General features: G+C 49.3%; 9 non-coding genes and 1 pseudogene across 9 annotated transcripts; all 10 read right to left on the reverse strand.

The window, feature by feature from the left end:
• Window positions 1-313: 313 nt before the first annotated feature.
• On the reverse strand, window positions 314-504 carry LOC141185402 (U2 spliceosomal RNA). The gene has a single exon (XR_012260068.1). It is a non-coding gene; the product is annotated as a U2 spliceosomal RNA (small nuclear RNA).
• Window positions 505-1,626: 1,122 nt separating this feature from the next.
• Window positions 1,627-1,817, reverse strand: LOC141189289 (U2 spliceosomal RNA). The gene has a single exon (XR_012263354.1). It is a non-coding gene; the product is annotated as a U2 spliceosomal RNA (small nuclear RNA).
• Window positions 1,818-2,938: 1,121 nt separating this feature from the next.
• On the reverse strand, window positions 2,939-3,129 carry LOC141189301 (U2 spliceosomal RNA). Its single transcript, XR_012263366.1, has one exon. It is a non-coding gene; the product is annotated as a U2 spliceosomal RNA (small nuclear RNA).
• A 1,120-nt stretch (window positions 3,130-4,249) lies between these two features.
• On the reverse strand, window positions 4,250-4,440 carry LOC141189313 (U2 spliceosomal RNA). The gene has a single exon (XR_012263377.1). It is a non-coding gene; the product is annotated as a U2 spliceosomal RNA (small nuclear RNA).
• A 1,120-nt stretch (window positions 4,441-5,560) lies between these two features.
• LOC141189324 (U2 spliceosomal RNA) lies at window positions 5,561-5,751 on the reverse strand. Its single transcript, XR_012263388.1, has one exon. It is a non-coding gene; the product is annotated as a U2 spliceosomal RNA (small nuclear RNA).
• Window positions 5,752-6,871: 1,120 nt separating this feature from the next.
• LOC141185893 (U2 spliceosomal RNA) lies at window positions 6,872-7,055 on the reverse strand. The gene has a single exon (XR_012260489.1). It is a non-coding gene; the product is annotated as a U2 spliceosomal RNA (small nuclear RNA).
• A 789-nt stretch (window positions 7,056-7,844) lies between these two features.
• Window positions 7,845-7,936, reverse strand: LOC141186185 (U2 spliceosomal RNA; annotated as a pseudogene).
• A 1,120-nt stretch (window positions 7,937-9,056) lies between these two features.
• On the reverse strand, window positions 9,057-9,247 carry LOC141189335 (U2 spliceosomal RNA). Its single transcript, XR_012263399.1, has one exon. It is a non-coding gene; the product is annotated as a U2 spliceosomal RNA (small nuclear RNA).
• A 1,118-nt stretch (window positions 9,248-10,365) lies between these two features.
• On the reverse strand, window positions 10,366-10,556 carry LOC141186947 (U2 spliceosomal RNA). Its single transcript, XR_012261178.1, has one exon. It is a non-coding gene; the product is annotated as a U2 spliceosomal RNA (small nuclear RNA).
• Window positions 10,557-11,676: 1,120 nt separating this feature from the next.
• On the reverse strand, window positions 11,677-11,867 carry LOC141189347 (U2 spliceosomal RNA). Its single transcript, XR_012263410.1, has one exon. It is a non-coding gene; the product is annotated as a U2 spliceosomal RNA (small nuclear RNA).
• Between the last annotated feature and the right edge of the window lie 5,758 nt (window positions 11,868-17,625).

Consider the following 17,625-nt stretch of genomic DNA (forward strand, 5'->3'; position numbering starts at 1 on the left):
TCACCACCTGTAGATATTTAGGTGAAAGCTCCAAAATGCTTGCCTAATATGTCTGTTTATCCAAAAGGAAGTATAGAGGGAGAGCTAGATAGATAGCATTGCATTACATTACATTACATGGCAATGCAATGCACAGTTGCTGAAGTTGAACCAAAATGAGCTTGTCATCTGGCTTCTGCAACTTTTAACATGAAAAATCCAATGAGGAGAAGAAAAGCAAAGCCAAAGAGTCCATCCCAAAATCCGACAAACAAGCAAAATGAACAAAAAGCATTGAATTCAATTCTTTCTGATTTTAGAAACTGCATTAAAGAAGGGGTGCACCGGTCCTGGAGATACTGCAATACCAGGTCAATGCGTGGAGTGGACAGAGCAAGCTCTTTTTCCATCTCCCTGTTCTAAAAATCCATTTAATATATGGTCCCCAGATAGGGGACGTATCAGATATTAAACTGATAAGAACAGATACTACACTTGATCTTAGTCAAAAGGCCGAGAAGCTATAACCAGAATTGGTTTCCGACTACGGTGCCACCCAAGGATTCTGAAAAGTCCATTTGTGGAGATGGCCACCTGGACTCCCGTTAAGAAGACATGCTGTCAACCTCTAGATCCCTCACATGCCTGCACTTTTCGGCTTGCTGCTGCTGCAATCCACGCGTTTTAGATCTGCATAACTCCACCTCTTTTAGCACAGTACCCTCAACCCCCGGCTGTTCCCACCCGCCTCAACACCGTTGGAAGGGAGGAGAACCAATTAAGGCGGGGGGGGGGGGTGGAACGAGCAGCTGTCTACCCTTAGCAGGAGGGTTGCTGATTAATTACCTCTCCTGCTGCTGCTGCTGCTGGCTGTCCAGCAGCAGACTGAAGGTGGCTGCTGCTGTGCGCAGGTATATAAAGGCTCAGAGCCTATTATGACACGCGCAGCCAGCGTTCCATTGCCACATTCCGTCTACTGCAGGCGGGATACCTGGATGGCTGAATGTCACTGAGAAGCTCACAGAGACCGCCATAAGCAACAGTTTAAAAGAATGCCACAGACTAATCAACCAAACTTTTTGGGTTGGTTTCTCTTTTATAGTCTGCAGGCATTAAATGAAAGAAGTCAGTGTTCCAGCAGAGGGAGACAACGTTTCAGAAAAGGCATTGTAGCAAACCAAAAAAGAAATTTTAAGCGCAGCAGAGTAACCAGCTCACATACCTGTTAGCTCAGGTGAGTTTAAAAGGCTGCTGTTGATAACAAGGGCATTTGCTAAATAGATGGTGTGTGTGCAACAATATACTGAAAGGTCAATTATATTGTGCAGCTTATCTCACCACCTGTAGTTATTTAGGTGAAAGCTCCAAAATGCTTGCCTAATATGTCTGTTTATCCAAAAGGAAGTATAGAGGGAGAGCTAGATAGATAGCATTGCATTACATTACATTACATGGCAATGCAATGCACAGTTGCTGAAGTTGAACCAAAATGAGCTTGTCATCTGGCTTCTGCAACTTTTAACATGAAAAATCCAATGAGGAGAAGAAAAGCAAAGCCAAAGAGTCCATCCCAAAATCCGACAAACAAGCAAAATGAACAAAAAGCATTGAATTCAATTCTTTCTGATTTTAGAAACTGCATTAAAGAAGGGGTGCACCGGTCCTGGAGATACTGCAATACCAGGTCAATGCGTGGAGTGGACAGAGCAAGCTCTTTTTCCATCTCCCTGTTCTAAAAATCCATTTAATATATGGTCCCCAGATAGGGGACGTATCAGATATTAAACTGATAAGAACAGATACTACACTTGATCTTAGCCAAAAGGCCGAGAAGCGATAACCAGAATTGGTTTCCGACTACGGTGCCACCCAAGGATTCTGAAAAGTCCATTTGTGGAGATGGCCACCTGGACTCCCGTTAAGAAGACATGCTGTCAACCTCTAGATCCCTCACATGCCTGCACTTTTCGGCTTGCTGCTGCTGCAATCCACGCGTTTTAGATCTGCATAACTCCACCTCTTTTAGCACAGTACCCTCAACCCCCGGCTGTTCCCACCCGCCTCAACACCGTTGGAAGGGAGGAGAACCAATTAAGGCGGGGGGGGGGGTGGAACGAGCAGCTGTCTACCCTTAGCAGGAGGGTTGCTGATTAATTACCTCTCCTGCTGCTGCTGCTGCTGGCTGTCCAGCAGCAGACTGAAGGTGGCTGCTGCTGTGCGCAGGTATATAAAGGCTCAGAGCCTATTATGACACGCGCAGCCAGCGTTCCATTGCCACATTCCGTCTACTGCAGGCGGGATACCTGGATGGCTGAATGTCACTGAGAAGCTCACAGAGACCGCCATAAGCAACAGTTTAAAAGAATGCCACAGACTAATCAACCAAACTTTTTGGGTTGGTTTCTCTTTTATAGTCTGCAGGCATTAAATGAAAGAAGTCAGTGTTCCAGCAGAGGGAGACAACGTTTCAGAAAAGGCATTGTAGCAAACCAAAAAAGAAATTTTAAGCGCAGCAGAGTAACCAGCTCACATACCTGTTAGCTCAGGTGAGTTTAAAAGGCTGCTGTTGATAACAAGGGCATTTGCTAAATAGATGGTGTGTGTGCAACAATATACTGAAAGGTCAATTATATTGTGCAGCTTATCTCACCACCTGTAGTTATTTAGGTGAAAGCTCCAAAATGCTTGCCTAATATGTCTGTTTATCCAAAAGGAAGTATAGAGGGAGAGCTAGATAGATAGCATTGCATTACATTACATTACATGGCAATGCAATGCACAGTTGCTGAAGTTGAACCAAAATGAGCTTGTCATCTGGCTTCTGCAACTTTTAACATGAAAAATCCAATGAGGAGAAGAAAAGCAAAGCCAAAGAGTCCATCCCAAAATCCGACAAACAAGCAAAATGAACAAAAAGCATTGAATTCAATTCTTTCTGATTTTAGAAACTGCATTAAAGAAGGGGTGCACCGGTCCTGGAGATACTGCAATACCAGGTCAATGCGTGGAGTGGACAGAGCAAGCTCTTTTTCCATCTCCCTGTTCTAAAAATCCATTTAATATATGGTCCCCAGATAGGGGACGTATCAGATATTAAACTGATAAGAACAGATACTACACTTGATCTTAGCCAAAAGGCCGAGAAGCGATAACCAGAATTGGTTTCCGACTACGGTGCCTCCCAAGGATTCTGAAAAGTCCATTTGTGGAGATGGCCACCTGGACTCCCGTTAAGAAGACATGCTGTCAACCTCTAGATCCCTCACATGCCTGCACTTTTCGGCTTGCTGCTGCTGCAATCCACGCGTTTTAGATCTGCATAACTCCACCTCTTTTAGCACAGTACCCTCAACCCCCGGCTGTTCCCACCCGCCTCAACACCGTTGGAAGGGAGGAGAACCAATTAAGGCGGGGGGGGGGTGGAACGAGCAGCTGTCTACCCTTAGCAGGAGGGTTGCTGATTAATTACCTCTCCTGCTGCTGCTGCTGCTGGCTGTCCAGCAGCAGACTGAAGGTGGCTGCTGCTGTGCGCAGGTATATAAAGGCTCAGAGCCAATTATGACACGCGCAGCCAGCGTTCCATTGCCACATTCCGTCTACTGCAGGCGGGATACCTGGATGGCTGAATGTCACTGAGAAGCTCACAGAGACCGCCATAAGCAACAGTTTAAAAGAATGCCACAGACTAATCAACCAAACTTTTTGGGTTGGTTTCTCTTTTATAGTCTGCAGGCATTAAATGAAAGAAGTCAATGTTCCAGCAGAGGGAGACAACGTTTCAGAAAAGGCATTGTAGCAAACCAAAAAAGAAATTTTAAGCGCAGCAGAGTAACCAGCTCACATACCTGTTAGCTCAGGTGAGTTTAAAAGGCTGCTGTTGATAACAAGGGCATTTGCTAAATAGATGGTGTGTGTGCAACAATATACTGAAAGGTCAATTATATTGTGCAGCTTATCTCACCACCTGTAGTTATTTAGGTGAAAGCTCCAAAATGCTTGCCTAATATGTCTGTTTATCCAAAAGGAAGTATAGAGGGAGAGCTAGATAGATAGCATTGCATTACATTACATTACATGGCAATGCAATGCACAGTTGCTGAAGTTGAACCAAAATGAGCTTGTCATCTGGCTTCTGCAACTTTTAACATGAAAAATCCAATGAGGAGAAGAAAAGCAAAGCCAAAGAGTCCATCCCAAAATCCGACAAACAAGCAAAATGAACAAAAAGCATTGAATTCAATTCTTTCTGATTTTAGAAACTGCATTAAAGAAGGGGTGCACCGGTCCTGGAGATACTGCAATACCAGGTCAATGCGTGGAGTGGACAGAGCAAGCTCTTTTTCCATCTCCCTGTTCTAAAAATCCATTTAATATATGGTCCCCAGATAGGGGACGTATCAGATATTAAACTGATAAGAACAGATACTACACTTGATCTTAGCCAAAAGGCCGAGAAGCGATAACCAGAATTGGTTTCCGACTACGGTGCCACCCAAGGATTCTGAAAAGTCCATTTGTGGAGATGGCCACCTGGACTCCCGTTAAGAAGACATGCTGTCAACCTCTAGATCCCTCACATGCCTGCACTTTTCGGCTTGCTGCTGCTGCAATCCACGCGTTTTAGATCTGCATAACTCCACCTCTTTTAGCACAGTACCCTCAACCCCCGGCTGTTCCCACCCGCCTCAACACCGTTGGAAGGGAGGAGAACCAATTAAGGCGGGGGGGGGGTGGAACGAGCAGCTGTCTACCCTTAGCAGGAGGGTTGCTGATTAATTACCTCTCCTGCTGCTGCTGCTGCTGGCTGTCCAGCAGCAGACTGAAGGTGGCTGCTGCTGTGCGCAGGTATATAAAGGCTCAGAGCCTATTATGACACGCGCAGCCAGCGTTCCATTGCCACATTCCGTCTACTGCAGGCGGGATACCTGGATGGCTGAATGTCACTGAGAAGCTCACAGAGACCGCCATAAGCAACAGTTTAAAAGAATGCCACAGACTAATCAACCAAACTTTTTGGGTTGGTTTCTCTTTTATAGTCTGCAGGCATTAAATGAAAGAAGTCAGTGTTCCAGCAGAGGGAGACAACGTTTCAGAAAAGGCATTGTAGCAAACCAAAAAATAAATTTTAAGCGCAGCAGAGTAACCAGCTCACATACCTGTTAGCTCAGGTGAGTTTAAAAGGCTGCTGTTGATAACAAGGGCATTTGCTAAATAGATGGTGTGTGTGCAACAATATACTGAAAGGTCAATTATATTGTGCAGCTTATCTCACCACCTGTAGTTATTTAGGTGAAAGCTCCAAAATGCTTGCCTAATATGTCTGTTTATCCAAAAGGAAGTATAGAGGGAGAGCTGGATAGATAGCATTGCATTACATTACATTACATGGCAATGCAATGCACAGTTGCTTAAGTTGAACCAAAATGAGCTTGTCATCTGGCTTCTGCAACTTTTAACATGAAAAATCCAATGAGGAGAAGAAAAGCAAAGCCAAAGAGTCCATCCCAAAATCCGACAAACAAGCAAAATGAACAAAAAGCATTGAATTCAATTCTTTCTGATTTTAGAAACTGCATTAAAGAAGGGGTGCACCGGTCCTGGAGATACTGCAATACCAGGTCAATGCGTGGAGTGGACAGAGCAAGCTCTTTTTCCATCTCCCTGTTCTAAAAATCCATTTAATATATGGTCCCCAGATAGGGGACGTATCAGATATTAAACTGATAAGAACAGATACTACACTTGATCTTAGCCAAAAGGCCGAGAAGCGATAACCAGAATTGGTTTCCGACTACGGTGCCACCCAAGGATTCTGAAAAGTCCATTTGTGGAGATGGCCACCTGGACTCCCGTTAAGAAGACATGCTGTCAACCTCTAGATCCCTCACATGCCTGCACTTTTCGGCTTGCTGCTGCTGCAATCCACGCGTTTTAGATCTGCATAACTCCACCTCTTTTAGCACAGTACCCTCAACCCCCGGCTGTTCCCACCCGCCTCAACACCGTTGGAAGGGAGGAGAACCAATTAAGGCGGGGGGGGGGTGGAACGAGCAGCTGTCTACCCTTAGCAGGAGGGTTGCTGATTAATTACCTCTCCTGCTGCTGCTGCTGCTGGCTGTCCAGCAGCAGACTGAAGGTGGCTGCTGCTGTGCGCAGGTATATAAAGGCTCAGAGCCTATTATGACACGCGCAGCCAGCGTTCCATTGCCACATTCCGTCTACTGCAGGCGGGATACCTGGATGGCTGAATGTCACTGAGAAGCTCACAGAGACCGCCATAAGCAACAGTTTAAAAGAATGCCACAGACTAATCAACCAAACTTTTTGGGTTGGTTTCTCTTTTATAGTCTGCAGGCATTAAATGAAAGAAGTCAGTGTTCCAGCAGAGGGAGACAACGTTTCAGAAAAGGCATTGTAGCAAACCAAAAAAGAAATTTTAAGCGCAGCAGAGTAACCAGCTCACATACCTGTTAGCTCAGGTGAGTTTAAAAGGCTGCTGTTGATAACAAGGGCATTTGCTAAATAGATGGTGTGTGTGCAACAATATACTGAAAGGTCAATTATATTGTGCAGCTTATCTCACCACCTGTAGTTATTTAGGTGAAAGCTCCAAAATGCTTGCCTAATATGTCTGTTTATCCAAAAGGAAGTATAGAGGGAGAGCTAGATAGATAGCATTGCATTACATTACATTACATGGCAATGCAATGCACAGTTGCTGAAGTTGAACCAAAATGAGCTTGTCATCTGGCTTCTGCAACTTTTAACATGAAAAATCCAATGAGGAGAAGAAAAGCAAAGCCAAAGAGTCCATCCCAAAATCTGACAAACAAGCAAAATGAACAAAAAGCATTGAATTAAATTCTTTCTGATTTTAGAAACTGCATTAAAGAAGGGGTGCACCGGTCCTGGAGATACTGCAATACCAGGTCAATGCGTGGAGTGGACAGAGCAAGCTCTTTTTCCATCTCCCTGTTCTAAAAATCCATTTAATATATGGTCCCCAGATAGGGGACGTATCAGATATTAAACTGATAAGAACAGATTTTTTTTTTTTTTCGAAAGCCCGAATTCGTGTACAAAACCCGAGTGCGCTTAAAAAAGTGACAAGTGCCACAAAAAAAGTGCACTAGGATGCTGGTCTTCTTGAAACCCTCTCCAAAAGGAGAAGGGTCCCCCAAACCATTCCCCGTCCCTCCGAGCCAGAAGGCCACAGCGAGGAACAGGGACAAAAAGCCACCTCCAGCCGAAGCCAGAGGCGACCCAATCTTACCCCCAGCACCTGCCCGAGTTCTCACCCGAGCAAGGCACTGGGAGCCAAAGACTGTGCTCCCCTCCCGGAAGAGTGGAGCCAACAACGCTCTCCTCCCGAAAGAGGAGAGCCAGGGGGGTTCAGGGGGTAGCGGAACCTGATGGCCACACACTCCCCCCCTAGACCTGCCAAGAGAGGAACCCGTAAGGGAACCGCATCCCGACAAAATCCTAGTAGGACGTGACACACGTGAATAAGTGGACACACAGTGACAAAGAAATTAAATAAATAGTGAAGGTTTCACAGTATAATACTGCCCGGACCTTCGACCGGGAATTGAAAAATTCCCCATCCTAAGGCCAGAAGGCCCGGAATAAGGGTGTGTGCGAAGAAAGAAAATTTGAAGTGCTTGTGCAAATGTGCCATAAACTCAAGTGGGGTTCCCAATCCCAGTGAGTTAAGGCACCCCAGGGTCACCATTCCTGGGGCACTTCACACTTCGGGCTTTCGATCTTCCCCGGCCCAATGGCGTCGTTCCTGGGGGGCCATGCTTTCCACCAGATGACTATATTAGCCACCTGGCGTACTAACAAGCGCCTAAACCCCAGTGTGCATAATGTATCAATCTACTAGGGCGGCCAACATCCAAAACCGCCTTTTCGAAAGATACTACACTTGATCTTAGCCAAAAGGCCGAGAAGCGATAACCAGAATTGGTTTCCGACTACGGTGCCACCTAAGGATTCTGAAAAGTCCATTTGTGGAGATGGCCACCTGGACTCCCGTTAAGAAGACATGCTGTCAACCTCTAGATCCCTCACATGCCTGCACTTTTCGGCTTGCTGCTGCTGCAATCCACGCGTTTTAGATCTGCATAACTCCACCTCTTTTAGCACAGTACCCTCAACCCCCGGCTGTTCCCACCCGCCTCAACACCGTTGGAAGGGAGGAGAACCAATTAAGGCGGGGGGGGGGTGGAACGAGTAGCTGTCTACCCTTAGCAGGAGGGTTGCTGATTAATTACCTCTCCTGCTGCTGCTGCTGCTGGCTGTCCAGCAGCAGACTGAAGGTGGCTGCTGCTGTGCGCAGGTATATAAAGGCTCAGAGCCTATTATGACACGCGCAGCCAGCGTTCCATTGCCACATTCCGTCTACTGCAGGCGGGATACCTGGATGGCTGAATGTCACTGAGAAGCTCACAGAGACCGCCATAAGCAACAGTTTAAAAGAATGCCACAGACTAATCAACCAAACTTTTTGGGTTGGTTTCTCTTTTATAGTCTGCAGGCATTAAATGAAAGAAGTCAGTGTTCCAGCAGAGGGAGACAACGTTTCAGAAAAGGCATTGTAGCAAACCAAAAAAGAAATTTTAAGTGCAGCAGAGTAACCAGCTCACATACCTGTTAGCTCAGGTGAGTTTAAAAGGCTGCTGTTGATAACAAGGGCATTTGCTAAATAGATGGTGTGTGTGCAACAATATACTGAAAGGTCAATTATATTGTGCAGCTTATCTCACCACCTGTAGTTATTTAGGTGAAAGCTCCAAAATGCTTGCCTAATATGTCTGTTTATCCAAAAGGAAGTATAGAGGGAGAGCTAGATAGATAGCATTGCATTACATTACATTACATGGCAATGCAATGCACAGTTGCTTAAGTTGAACCAAAATGAACTTGTCATCTGGCTTCTGCAACTTTTAACATGAAAAATCCAATGAGGAGAAGAAAAGCAAAGCCAAAGAGTCCATCCCAAAATCCGACAAACAAGCAAAATGAACAAAAAGCATTGAATTCAATTCTTTCTGATTTTAGAAACTGCATTAAAGAAGGGGTGCACCGGTCCTGGAGATACTGCAATACCAGGTCAATGCGTGGAGTGGACAGAGCAAGCTCTTTTTCCATCTCCCTGTTCTAAAAATCCATTTAATATATGGTCCCCAGATAGGGGACGTATCAGATATTAAACTGATAAGAACAGATACTACACTTGATCTTAGCCAAAAGGCCGAGAAGCGATAACCAGAATTGGTTTCCGACTACGGTGCCACCCAAGGATTCTGAAAAGTCCATTTGTGGAGATGGCCACCTGGACTCCCGTTAAGAAGACATGCTGTCAACCTCTAGATCCCTCACATGCCTGCACTTTTCGGCTTGCTGCTGCTGCAATCCACGCGTTTTAGATCTGCATAACTCCACCTCTTTTAGCACAGTACCCTCAACCCCCGGCTGTTCCCACCCGCCTCAACACCGTTGGAAGGGAGGAGAACCAATTAAGGCGGGGGGGGTGGAACGAGCAGCTGTCTACCCTTAGCAGGAGGGTTGCTGATTAATTACCTCTCCTGCTGTTGCTGCTGCTGGCTGTCCAGCAGCAGACTGAAGGTGGCTGCTGCTGTGCGCAGGTATATAAAGGCTCAGAGCCTATTATGACACGCGCAGCCAGCGTTCCATTGCCACATTCCGTCTACTGCAGGCGGGATACCTGGATGGCTGAATGTCACTGAGAAGCTCACAGAGACCGCCATAAGCAACAGTTTAAAAGAATGCCACAGACTAATCAACCAAACTTTTTGGGTTGGTTTCTCTTTTATAGTCTGCAGGCATTAAATGAAAGAAGTCAGTGTTCCAGCAGAGGGAGACAACGTTTCAGAAAAGGCATTGTAGCAAACCAAAAAAGAAATTTTAAGCGCAGCAGAGTAACCAGCTCACATACCTGTTAGCTCAGGTGAGTTTAAAAGGCTGCTGTTGATAACAAGGGCATTTGCTAAATAGATGGTGTGTGTGCAACAATATACTGAAAGGTCAATTATATTGTGCAGCTTATCTCACCACCTGTAGTTATTTAGGTGAAAGCTCCAAAATGCTTGCCTAATATGTCTGTTTATCCAAAAGGAAGTATAGAGGGAGAGCTAGATAGATAGCATTGCATTACATTACATTACATGGCAATGCAATGCACAGTTGCTGAAGTTGAACCAAAATGAGCTTGTCATCTGGCTTCTGCAACTTTTAACATGAAAAATCCAATGAGGAGAAGAAAAGCAAAGCCAAAGAGTCCATCCCAAAATCCGACAAACAAGCAAAATGAACAAAAAGCATTGAATTCAATTCTTTCTGATTTTAGAAACTGCATTAAAGAAAGGGTGCACCGGTCCTGGAGATACTGCAATACCAGGTCAATGCGTGGAGTGGACAGAGCAAGCTCTTTTTCCATCTCCCTGTTCTAAAAATCCATTTAATATATGGTCCCCAGATAGGGGACGTATCAGATATTAAACTGATAAGAACAGATACTACACTTGATCTTAGCCAAAAGGCCGAGAAGCGATAACCAGAATTGGTTTCCGACTACGGTGCCACCCAAGGATTCTGAAAAGTCCATTTGTGGAGATGGCCACCTGGACTCCCGTTAAGAAGACATGCTGTCAACCTCTAGATCCCTCACATGCCTGCACTTTTCGGCTTGCTGCTGCTGCAATCCACGCGTTTTAGATCTGCATAACTCCACCTCTTTTAGCACAGTACCCTCAACCCCCGGCTGTTCCCACCCGCCTCAACACCGTTGGAAGGGAGGAGAACCAATTAAGGCGGGGGGGGGGTGGAACGAGCAGCTGTCTACCCTTAGCAGGAGGGTTGCTGATTAATTACCTCTCCTGCTGCTGCTGCTGCTGGCTGTCCAGCAGCAGACTGAAGGTGGCTGCTGCTGTGCGCAGGTATATAAAGGCTCAGAGCCTATTATGACACGCGCAGCCAGCGTTCCATTGCCACATTCCGTCTACTGCAGGCGGGATACCTGGATGGCTGAATGTCACTGAGAAGCTCACAGAGACCGCCATAAGCAACAGTTTAAAAGAATGCCACAGACTAATCAACCAAACTTTTTGGGTTGGTTTCTCTTTTATAGTCTGCAGGCATTAAATGAAAGAAGTCAGTGTTCCAGCAGAGGGAGACAACGTTTCAGAAAAGGCATTGTAGCAAACCAAAAAAGAAATTTTAAGCGCAGCAGAGTAACCAGCTCACATACCTGTTAGCTCAGGTGAGTTTAAAAGGCTGCTGTTGATAACAAGGGCATTTGCTAAATAGATGGTGTGTGTGCAACAATATACTGAAAGGTCAATTATATTGTGCAGCTTATCTCACCACCTGTAGTTATTTAGGTGAAAGCTCCAAAATGCTTGCCTAATATGTCTGTTTATCCAAAAGGAAGTATAGAGGGAGAGCTAGATAGATAGCATTGCATTACATTACATTACATGGCAATGCAATGCACAGTTGCTGAAGTTGAACCAAAATGAGCTTGTCATCTGGCTTCTGCAACTTTTAACATGAAAAATCCAATGAGGAGAAGAAAAGCAAAGCCAAAGAGTCCATCCCAAAATCCGACAAACAAGCAAAATGAACAAAAAGCATTGAATTCAATTCTTTCTGATTTTAGAAACTGCATTAAAGAAGGGGTGCACCGGTCCTGGAGATACTGCAATACCAGGTCAATGCGTGGAGTGGACAGAGCAAGCTCTTTTTCCATCTCCCTGTTCTAAAAATCCATTTAATATATGGTCCCCAGATAGGGGACGTATCAGATATTAAACTGATAAGAACAGATACTACACTTGATCTTAGCCAAAAGGCCGAGAAGCGATAACCAGAATTGGTTTCCGACTACGGTGCCACCCAAGGATTCTGAAAAGTCCATTTGTGGAGATGGCCACCTGGACTCCCGTTAAGAAGACATGCTGTCAACCTCTAGATCCCTCACATGCCTGCACTTTTCGGCTTGCTGCTGCTGCAATCCACGCGTTTTAGATCTGCATAACTCCACCTCTTTTAGCACAGTACCCTCAACCCCCGGCTGTTCCCACCCGCCTCAACACCGTTGGAAGGGAGGAGAACCAATTAAGGCGGGGGGGGGTGGAACGAGCAGCTGTCTACCCTTAGCAGGAGGGTTGCTGATTAATTACCTCTCCTGCTGCTGCTGCTGCTGGCTGTCCAGCAGCAGACTGAAGGTGGCTGCTGCTGTGCGCAGGTGTGATGAAAGCCGGCCGGTGGGTGCAGCTCTCTGGCGCCCCCTTACCTCTCAGGTCAGTCAAGGTACTGCACCTAGAGAAAGTAGTGCCAGGTAGCTGCAACCAGCGCAGGGAACACGGTAGTGTGTTATCCCTTCAACGTCACTAAACCGTAACGTCACTACACAGCACAACTCGCTAGCGCCCTCTTAGCCTCAGGTCAGTCAAGGAACTGCACCTAGGATAAGCGGTCGCCAGGGAGACTGTCCTGTAACCTACTGGGTATCGGGGCCCTCTGTAGTGAGGGCGGTATATATATCTTCCTTGGCCGCGCCAGGAATATATATATCTGAACCTCCGACCGTCACTACCAGCCTTCCCCAATCCCCAGTTGGTATGCTGCCACCAGTCCCTATTTTAGATATACGCCCAGTCCGTGAATGGGCCTATATCGGGTCAGGAACCAACCCTGGGTAGCGTTTTTGGCTTGAGCCGAGCTCACACGGACGTGCGTTCGTTATGCAGAATAAAAGGCAGGCCCACAATTACTTGAGGTAATTGATTATAATAATACACTAGATACACGATATACAACTAAATATACACAGGTATAAGGTCAGGCTAAACTATACAACAATGGAATACAACACACAGAATCACCACAGCATATCAGTTACCGGTTTCTTGATTTTCTTGTGACGCAGGGAGAGGATTCTGCGATCGCAGGCACGGTTCTTTGTTACAGGCTGAGGCCTACCACCGCATGGTCAAACTGCTCCTCCCCTTGGTGGCCTCAGCTGGTGCTCAGATGTTCAGCACACCACTCTTGGGTCAAGACTGACTTGTCTCTTGTCTGTCCTGCTATCTTACCTGCCCCGTCCCGCCCACTGCTGGTGAGGTCAGCTGGCTCAGTCTCCACCCTCAGGTCTAACTTCGATCAGAAGCCCAAATTCTATGGAACCCAATAACTTCTTCTGGGATGGTCTCATGATACCCCCAGGGGTTCCCATGGATTCGGGCCGCCGTAACCGACCTTTTGATATCAATTATGATACCATACGGTCCTCAGGAATGGCTCAGCGCTATATCTTGGCTTCCAGAGCACGTACAAACGTCTACCGCGGAGGCTTGTGTGCGCAATGGCTCCGGGACGCCGTGATATTTTTTTATTGGCCCATCCCATGCAACATGCGTGTACTTTTCATGTTTCTATATCTTATGCCTCCATGCTTGTGACAGACAAAGAAACTAGTCCTATGGGACAAATGGTCAGGTACAGATAGACGAAGCACCCCCCCCTGCTGGCTGTGTTTCCTCTCGAAGTCTTTGAAGCTCCTAGCATTCAAGTGTTAAGTAGGCTTCTTATCTTACAGGAGCCTGGATGGGGGGAAACTATCTAGTTGACGTTTTAACAGAAGGTCCCAAGGGTGGGGGCTGCTGAAGTGTGGCCATCCCTGGATATGATTTATCATTACCAAGATGGCGGCTACAGGTTCATCACACCTCCCCCTATACGAGGGCGCGAGGGGGTAGCACATTCCTGTGTTCCCCCGTGCGTCCTTCTGCACCCTCCCCTTGCCGGGATAACCCGTCAGCGTTACCGTGGTCACGGCCTCTTCTGTGGCGAATGGAGAAGTGGTACTGCTGGAGAGCGAGGCTCCAGCGTAGCAACCTGCCATTCGACCCAGAGACCGTGTGTAACCAGCTGAGGGGGTTGTGGTCCGTCTCCACGGTGAAATGGCTCCCGTACAAGTAGGGCTGCAGACGCTGCAGGGCCCATACAATTGCCAGGCATTCTTTTTCCACCGTGGAGTAAGCCACCTCCCGGGGCAGTAGCTTCCTGCTCAGGTACAAGACAGGATGTTCCTGGCCTGTCGTGTTGACCTGACTTAGCACAGCACCGAGGCCAAAGTCACTGGCGTCGGTCTGTACCACAAACGGCCGGTCGAAGTCGGCAGCTTGCAGTACAGGGGAGCTACTTAGGGCGGCCTTGAGTGCCCCGAAAGCTGTCTCGCAGGCGACTGTCCAGTCGACTGCGACGGGCAGCTTCTTCTTGGTGAGGTCCGTCAGGGGCTTGGCCAGGGTGCTATAGTGTGGGACGAACCTCCTATAGTACCCGGCGGTCCCCAAGAAGGACATCACCTGCTTTTTGGTCCTAGGAGTGGGCCAGGATGCGATGGCATCCACTTTCCCCGGTTCTGGCTTCAGAACCCCCCCGCCTACCCGGTGACCCAGGTAGAGGACCTCACTCATGCCCAGCTGGCACTTTTCCGGCTTGATGGTCAAGCCTGCCCGGTGGATCCGACCGAGCACCTGCCGCAGGTGCTCTAGGTGATCCTCCCAAGTGGGACTGAAGACTACAATATCGTCCAAGTACGCAGCCGCGTACCCTTCAAGTCCCTCAAGCAGCGTATTGACCATCCGCTGAAAAGTGGCAGGGGCATTCTTCATGCCGAATGGCATCACTGTGGACTCGTACAGTCCAAAAGGGGTGATAAAGGCAGAGCGTTCCCTTGCCGCGGGGGTCAGAGGAATCTGCCAGTACCCCCGGCTCAGATCCATGATGGTCAGGTACTTAGCCCCGGCCATCCGATCGAGCAGGTCATCGATGCGTGGTATGGGGAACGCATCGGTGGCCGTTACAGCGTTGAGCCCCCGGTAGTCCACGCAGAACCGTGTAGTTCGGTCCTTCTTTGGTACGAGGACTACAGGCGAGGCCCACGCGCTGCTGGATGCCTGGATCACCCCCAGCTTCAGCATCTCGTCTATCTCTTGGCGCATGTTTCCCTGCACCTCGAAAGAGACCCGATATGCTGAACGCCGGATCGGCGGGTGATCGCCAGTGTCCACGTCGTGGACAGCCATCTCAGTCCTTCCGGGCAGGCTGCTGAACAGCCCCCGGAAGGGGTGCAGGGTGGTCCCCAGCTGGGACCGTTGGTCCTCCGTGAGCTGGTGGCCAACCCCCACATCCTCGATGGACCCACCCGCCTTGGCTTGGGTGAGCAGATCCAGGAGGGTTTCTACCTCTCCTTCCTCGGGAAGGTTGCACACTGGGTGGGCAGTCGCTTCCCGCTCATGATGAGCCTTCATCATGTTCACGTGGAAGGCCTTCCTCCTTCCACGGGCGTGATCCAGGGTGACCAGATAGGTGACGGCATTGAGTTTCTGGTGCACGAAGTAGGGACCTTCCCAGGCTGCCTGAAGCTTGTTCTGTGGTACGGGGACCAGTACCCACACCTTTTGACCCACCTGGTAGGTCCTCTCACAAGCATTCTGGTCGTACCACCGCTTCTGGTCGGCCTGGGCCTGGGCCATATTGTCCTGCACCAGCTTTGCCAAGGCCATCATCCTGTCCCGGTGGCGCACGACATACTCGATGACCGACACCTCGGGGGTGGCCAAATCCCCTTCCCATGCTTCCTTCACCAGAGCCAGGGGGCCCCGTACCCGTCGCCCGTACAGGAGCTCAAAGGGGGAGAACCCCGTTGAGGCCTGCGGAACCTCCCGGTAAGCAAATAGGAGGTGTGGGAGGTAACGCTCCCAGTCTCTCCCGTGGGAGTCGACCAACATCTTAAGCATCTGCTTTAAGGTGCCATTGAACCGCTCACACAGGCCATTAGTCTGTGGGTGATACGGGCTGGCCACCAGATGTTGCACCTGCATTTGCTTACAGAGGGACTCCATCAGCCGCGACATGAACTGGGTCCCTCGGTCGGTGAGCATTTCTTGGGGGAAACCCACTCTGGAGAAGATCTCCAGTAAGGCGGTAGCCACCTTGTCGGCCCGAATGGACGACAAAGCTACCGCTTCCGGGTACCGGGTGGCATAGTCCACTACCGTGAGTATGAAGCATTTCCCGGAGTGGCTGGGAGTGGACAGAGGTCCAATAAGATCCACAGCGACCCTCGAGAAAGGCTCTTCGATGATTGGCAGAGTTACCAGTGGGGCTTTGGGGCGCGGCCCCGCCTTCCCCACCCTCTGACAGGTGTCACACGAACGGCAGTAGGCACCCACCGCGGCTCCCATCCCAGGCCAGTAGAAATGCTGAGCTATCCTGGCCTTGGTTTTAGCGATCCCTAGGTGTCCGGCCATCGGAATCTCGTGTGCGATCCGCAACAATTCCGCCCTGAACGGATAGGGTACCACTAACTGTCGGTCCCTGGGCCACGCCTCCGGTGAACCCTGCTGGACCGTTACCCGGTACAGCCGTCCCTGGTCCCAGACCACACGCTCGCAGTCTGACTCCATGGGAGGCTGTGCCGCCTGTTCCTTGAGAGCTTTCAGGCTGTCGTCTGCTTCCAACGCAGCCTGAAATTCCTGACTTGATGTGGCCAGAATCGACGAAACTGCCACATCCTCCGTCAGCCCCTCCGGGCATGTCACCTGGCCGCTGTCTGACCCGGCAGACACTTGGTCAGAAGTGGGGAAGCCGTCGGACCTCTGCAAGGCTCCTTGGGCTCCGGCGCTCCCACTCCTGGTGACAGCGGCTATGACCGCTGTGACCGTGGGTAGTGCCTGCTTCCCCTCTGTTTCTGACCAAGCCGCCCGATCAGGCAGGCTTCCTAGGCCTTTGGACATCTCGGATGTGGGGAACTCCTGCCCTGGGGTCTTACCTGGCGGCTCCTCTCTTGGGACACCCCCACCTCCCATGGCCTGTTCCTCCCCCTGCAGTGGGCCTATACTCAGCAGCCTGGATACCCCTGGGAGCCCTACACTGCCGGTAGCTGCCCCCCTCTCCATCCCTGAGCTTCCCTCTACAGAATCCTGCCCGCCCCCTCCCTCACCGGAGGACAAGAGGTCACGGCACGCCGGCTGAGCACCTCTGCGGGCATCCCCACACTCCCCACCTGCTTTCACTAACCCTGTTTGTGTTGTGTCTGTGCAGGTGTTACCCTCAGGTTTCACTCCCTCCTCCTCAGCAGGACACACACTACATACAACATGGTTGGCATTAGCAGCAGACAAATCAATACACTCTTGGGGGGCCGAACTTGGGGGTTCAGAGGGTACATACTGCGATACTAGACGCCCCAAGTCGGTCCCTAATAAAACATTTGCGGGAATATTTGGCGTTACTCCCACCTCCCGCATCCCCCTTCCGGCACCCCAGTCCAAATACACCATGGCAACGGGAAGTGCCGGCTCCACGCCTCCAACCCCGGAGACGGAAAGAGTCTTTCCTGGTACCAAGTCCTGGGGGGACACCACCTCAGGCCGTACCAGTGTTCGTTCAGCGCCCGTGTCCCGCAGTCCCATGACCGCAGAACGGCCTATGGTGACGGGTTGGATGTTGTCCAGGGACCTACCACCACCCCCTCCCACACACAAAACATTGGGCGCTCTCTGGGACTGGGATGGGGTCTTTTGGCGCTGGGGACACTCAGCCCTAAAGTGT

This window comes from Phyllobates terribilis, unplaced genomic scaffold, assembly GCF_046119375.1.
Source record: "Phyllobates terribilis strain yellow unplaced genomic scaffold, ASM4611937v1 Scaffold_40__1_contigs__length_11209783, whole genome shotgun sequence".
Taxonomy (NCBI): Eukaryota; Metazoa; Chordata; class Amphibia; order Anura; family Dendrobatidae; genus Phyllobates; species Phyllobates terribilis.